Source organism: Elephantulus edwardii, unplaced genomic scaffold (assembly GCF_000299155.1).
Source record: "Elephantulus edwardii isolate Elephantulus edwardi_28Jun2011 unplaced genomic scaffold, EleEdw1.0 scaffold00119, whole genome shotgun sequence".
Lineage (NCBI taxonomy): Eukaryota > Metazoa > Chordata > Mammalia > Macroscelidea > Macroscelididae > Elephantulus > Elephantulus edwardii.
In genome coordinates this window covers 3,685,598-3,691,667 of record NW_006399869.1, presented here as the reverse complement: position 1 = coordinate 3,691,667, position 6,070 = coordinate 3,685,598, and positions in this window count along the sequence as shown.

The window sequence follows — 6,070 nt, the reverse complement described above, 5'->3', positions numbered from 1 at the left end:
TTTGGCACTTTGTAAGGGTCTTTGACAGCAGGTTTTTTCCAATGCAACACAACTTTTGATTTCTTGACTGCTGCAGCCATGGTGTGTTCATAATTCATACTACTAAGCTAAGTTTAATATAACACTCTAGTAGAATGATCTCATGGGACCTCAGTACTAGCTCTCTTTTTGTGACACCTGCTTTTCCAGTTATACTGCAAATGGTAGACTACAAAGCTCATTGGTGTCTGCAAAATTGGCCTCCATATTCCACTCTATTCCTCTCTCCTTAACACAATAAATACTTCAGCACAAAGTATACAGTAAATCATTGGCTAGGAAAGACATTTTGAGTGATAAATCTTTAATACCACATATCCAATACCAATGATATAGATTAAAGTAACATGGAATTGTTAACTTCAGTCCTTTCTTTCACAATGTTGTCTGTAAACCCAGTGGTAAAAATGTTTATTTTCTTAATGTTGAGATGTAATCCATATTGAAGGCTACCATATTTAACCTTCTGCAGCAAAGATTATGTCATCTACATCAGGCAGATTTTTTATGAGTCTTCTTCCAATCTTAATGTCATTCTTCATGCAGTCTAGATACTCAAATCATTTTCTGAGCTTGCATATAGATATGGAGAAAGGGTACAACTCTGGCATACAGCTTTTCCCCCCTTAAATTTAATTCATGCTGTGTTCTTAATTCTCTTTGGAAAATTGCTTTATGGTCCAACTATAGGTTTCACAGGTGCAAAATGAGATGTTAAAGAATTTCCATTCTTCTCAATGTTGGCCATAAATTGTCAAGAACCACACAGTCAAACAGCTTTGCATAAACAACAAAACACAAATGAACATCTTTCTGGTACTCTTTGCTTTCAACCGTGATACACCTAACATTGGCAATTATATTACCCATGCCATTGCCTCTTCTGAATCCAGTTTGTATTTCTGGCAGTTCTTGTCAATATTCTGTTGCAATCATGGTTTAAATTATCTTCAGCAAGGTTTTATTAGCATGTGATAATAATGATGATATCACATAATTAATTTCCAGTTTGTTGGACTATCTATTTGTACATGAGAACAACTATAAAACAAAATTTTATCATCTTTACCTTCAAGAAGCACTCTGGCTGTACCATCTCCAAGATACACCTGTTTGTTCTTTTGTCAGTTCATGGGATATTCAGTAACACTACAGCTCAAATTCTATCATTCTATTCATTGTCCAGCTCTCAGATGCATATCAAGTGATTTAAAAGACCAGACCTCAATCAGGTAAAGCTTGATGCTCAACATGACATCACTACTCCTCAATAATTTGGCAAGGTCCCTGAGTGCAGGCTTTCCCAGTGCAACACGTCTTCCGATCGCCTGACTTCTGGTGTCAAGGGTGTTGACTGTGGATCCAAGTATGATTAATTCTTTACAGTTTTCATCCTCTATTATGATGTTACCTATCAGTTCAGTGAGTTTTTGTTTTCTTGACATTGAAATGCAAACAACATTGAAGGCCATAATTTTGTAACTTTTATAGCAAGTGCTTCAAGTCCTTCAGCAACGAAGGCTGTCATCGGCATAATGAAGGTTTTTGAAAAGTCTCTTCAATCCTGATGCCACATTCTTCTTCATAGAGGCTAGTTCTTGAATGATTTGTTTAGGATATGAACTGAATTGTTATGGAGAGAGGACACAACACCGATACATATGTTTCTTCATTTTAAATAGTATTTCCTTGATCTCTCAGGCCAACAGCCTCTTGGTTTTGGCATAGCTTTTGAACAAACATTATTAAATATTATGGGTTTCCCCATTCTTTTTAATGTTAGCCACAGTTGGTTATTATCCATGTGGTCCAATGCCTTTGCATAGTCAATAAAGCTCAGACAAACATTTTCTGATATTCTTTACTTTCAGTTAAGCTCCATCTGACATCAACAATAATATCCCTGGTGTCACAGCCCCTCCTAAATAGAATATGAACTGCTGGCAGTTCTCTATTTACTATTCTAGTTAGTTTTGCTCTTCAGCAGTATTTTGCGTGCATGTCACATTAATGAGATTGTTCAATATTTTTGACATTCTGATGGATCACCTTTGTTGGGAATAGGAATAAATATGGATCTCTTCCAATCAGCCAGCCAAGCAGCTACCCTCCAAATCTCATGGCATAGACTAGTGAGCATTCCCAGAACTGCACCTATTAGTTGAAACATATCAGTTAGTATCCCACGAATTCCCGTAACCTAATTTTTTGCCAATGCCATCATAAGCACAGCTTGAATGTTTTCTTTCATTATTATTGATTGTTGTTCATACAATAATTCGTGAAATTTTTCAGTGTCAATAAATTCTTTTTGGCACAATGACTCTGTGTATTCCTTCAAACTTCTTTTGTTGCTTCTTGTATCATTCAAGATTTTGTCCATAGCATCATTCAATTTTGGAACCTGACACTTGAATTTTTCAGTTATGCTTGAGAAATGCCTAGCAGAGTCCTCTCATTTTATTCTCCAATTCAAGTTCTCTATACATTCCATTCTAAAACTTTTCTTTGTCTTCTCAAGCTGCCCTTTAAAATCTTCTGTTCAGCTCTTTGCTTCCGTATCTCTTCCCTTTGTTTTGGCTTCTTAATACCCTACTGTAATTTTCAGAGTTGCTTCTAATACTCATTTAGGTTTTTTTCTTTTCCTCTGAATTACTTTTTAAAAATTATTTATTTTAAACCTTTGAATGAGGAAATGATTTTTTATAAATCGTATTGATGATGTTGTTGTTATGTGGCATCTAATCCCCTACGACTCATATTGACCCTAAACAACAGCCCTAAACCTTACTCTAATTCCTTGCCAACCTTAATGTCTCCGATACGCCTATCCCAATTACCCCAGTGACTAAATCAATCGATCTCATCTAGGGTCTTCCTCTCCTGCACTGTCCCTCCACCCTCCCAAGCATGATGCCCCTCTCCAAGGACTGATCCCACCTTACAGCTTGTCCAAAGTATGTAAGACAAAGCTTCAGAATCCTTGCCTCCAAAGAGCTACCTGGCTTCACCCTCTCCAGAATGAGCTTGTTTGCTCTCCTAGCAGTCCATGGTATATTCAATACTCTTCTCCAGCACGAAAGCTCAAAGGCATGAATTTTCCCTCTATCATCCTTAGTCACTGTCCAGCTTACTGATGCATAACAAGTAATTGCAAAGACCATGGCCTGTATCAGGTGCACCTTAGTCTTCAGACTGACATCATTGCTCTTCTATACTTTGGAGAGGTCTCTGACGGCAGACTTTCCCAATGCAATTCGTCTTTTAATTTTCTGGCTGTTGGTACCAATAGTGTTGATTGTAGAGCCAAACAAACTGAAGCTGTCAACAGTCTCAAACTCTTCATTATCTATCATGATGCTGCCAATCGGCGCAGTGGTGAGAATTTTTGTCTTCTTGATTTTGAGCTTCAATCCATATTTCAATCCATATTTACCTTCTGTAACAAGCACTTCATGTCCTTCTCAGTCTCAGCAAGCAGGGTTATGTCATCTGCATAATGCAGTTTGTTGATAAGTTTACCTCCAGTTCTGATGTCACACTTCTCATAGATCCCAGCCTCCCAGATAATCTGTTCTGCATACAGATTAAAAAGATATGGAAATAAGACACATCGTTGGTGCACAGCCTTCACAATTTGGAACCATGCATTGTTCTTTGCTCTGTTCTAATGACTGCCTCCTAGTCCAAGTATAGGTTTTACATAAGCACAATCAATTCTTCTGGGATTCCCATTCTTCTCAGAGTGAGCCACAGTTTGGTGTGATCCACACAGTGAAACGTCTTTGCATAGTTAATGAAACACAGATAGACATTCCTCTGGTACCTCTGCTTTCAGCCAAGATCCATCTAACACTTGCTATAATAATCCCTAGTGCCATGGCCTCTTTAAAATCCAGCCTGCACTTCAGGTAGTTCTCTGTTTATGTGTTGTTCCAGTCATTGTGCATATAAAATTAATATACATTGTATTTCACACTATCCTTCATTTCCATTGTGTTTCATATAATCATTCTCATTCCCTGAGCCTTATAAAACCAATCACCATTGAATTATGCTCACAATTATCTTGTCTTCAGATCCACACCAGATCTTTCCCATTTCATAACAAACTGTGGCTGACTCTGAGAAGAATGGGAACCCCAGAACACTTGATCGTGCTAATGAGAAACCTATACTTGAACGAAGAAGTAGTCATCAGAACAGAGCAAGGAAACATTGCATGGTTCAAAATTGTGAAGGGCATACGCCAGGGATGTGTCCTGTCTCCATACCTATTCAACCTGTATGCAGAACAGAATATCCAGGAGGCTGGGCTCTATGAGGAGAAATGTGGGGTCAAGATTGGTGGAAGATCTATCAACAATCTGCATTATGCAGATGACACAACCCTGCTTGCTGAAACTGAGGAGGACCTGAAGTGCTTGCTACAGAGGGTCAGTGACTGCAGCCTCCAATATGAATTGAGGCTCAATGTCAAGAAGATAAAGATTCTCAACACTGGACTAATTGGTAGCATCAGTCTGGATGGTGAAGAGATTGAGATTGTTCACATCTTTAGTTTGCTTGGCTCCACAGTCAACACCCTTGGCACCAGTAGCCAGGAAATTAAAAGATGTATTGCCATGGGAAAGTCTGCTGTTAGGGACCTCTCCAAAGTACTGAAGAGCCATGGTGTATCTCTGGAGACCCATAAGTTACCTCTGCTCTGAAATTGAAACACAAGGTGCATCTTATACATGCCATGGTCTTTGCTATCACTTGTTATACATCAGAGAGTTGGACAATGACTAAGGAGGATAGAAAGAGAATTGATGCCTTTGAGCTGTGGTGCTGGAGAAGAGTATTGAGAGTACCATGGACTTCTAGGAAAACAAACAGATTCATCCTGGAAAGAATTAAACCGGGAGGCTCCTTGGAGGCAAGTATTCTAAGGCTCCATCCAATATACTTTGGACATGTTGTAAGGAGAGACCGGTCCTTGGAGAGGGACATCATGCTTGGTACGGTGGAGGAGAGCGCAGGAGGGGAAGGCCCTCTGTGAGGTGGATTGACTCAGTGGCTGGGGTAATCGGGAAGGGAGTGTCAGAGACAGTGAGATTGGCACAGGAGAGAGCAGGGTTTAGGGCTGTTGTACATAGGGTTGCAGTGAGTGGCAAGCGACTAGATGGCACATAACAGCAACAACAACTCTCTCCACTGACCAAACTATGCAATCTTGTGATTTCTCGCTGACTTTTCTTACGACTTTGCTGCCATTCTTTCCTCCCTTGAACACTTCTACACCTTTTACTAGTTATCTTTTTATTTTTACAGTAATGGTTTTATTCAGTATTTTTCCTCATGTGGCTGAGTTAGTACACTCAGCTTAATGCTCTTCAGTCTCTCCCAAATTATGCAGCATTTTTCAAAATTGTTTCTCCTAGTGTTGTGCAGTATTCCATCAAGTTAATGTACTACAATTGCTCAAAGCATTCGGTTGTGGTTAGAGATTTTGGCTGTTTCCATGCTCTTGCAATTGTAAATAGCACTATTATGAACATTTGTGTAAAAATCTTGGTTTGTGTTTGTTCTGTTCTAATTTCCTTGTGATATATTCCTAGCAGTGAAATAGCTGTGTCATATGGAATTTCTACATTCAGCTTTTTTTAGGAAATGTCAAACTGCCTTCGAGGTGGCTGTACCATTTTATTATCTCATCAATAGTCTATGAGAGTTTCTATCTCTCCACATTCTCTCCAAAATGCATTGTCTTCTGTCGTGCTAAACTCTTCCTTTAAAAAAAAATATTTCATACTGGTTTACTTAGAAAGTTTGTATACACTCCGGTGCTGGCTGAAAATCGCCTGTGACTTCATCCATAGCCACTGGTGAGGGTCAGCGCCCAGAGCCATCAGGGGCTTTAAGCTCGTTGCCCACTGCTGTGGTGTGGACAGCTGAAACCCAGGCCCCGACAGGCACCTGGGGGTGGGGGGAAACCCAGACTCTACTTAATGCTCTGCTGGAGAAGGAGAGGCAGTCTCCTGTACCA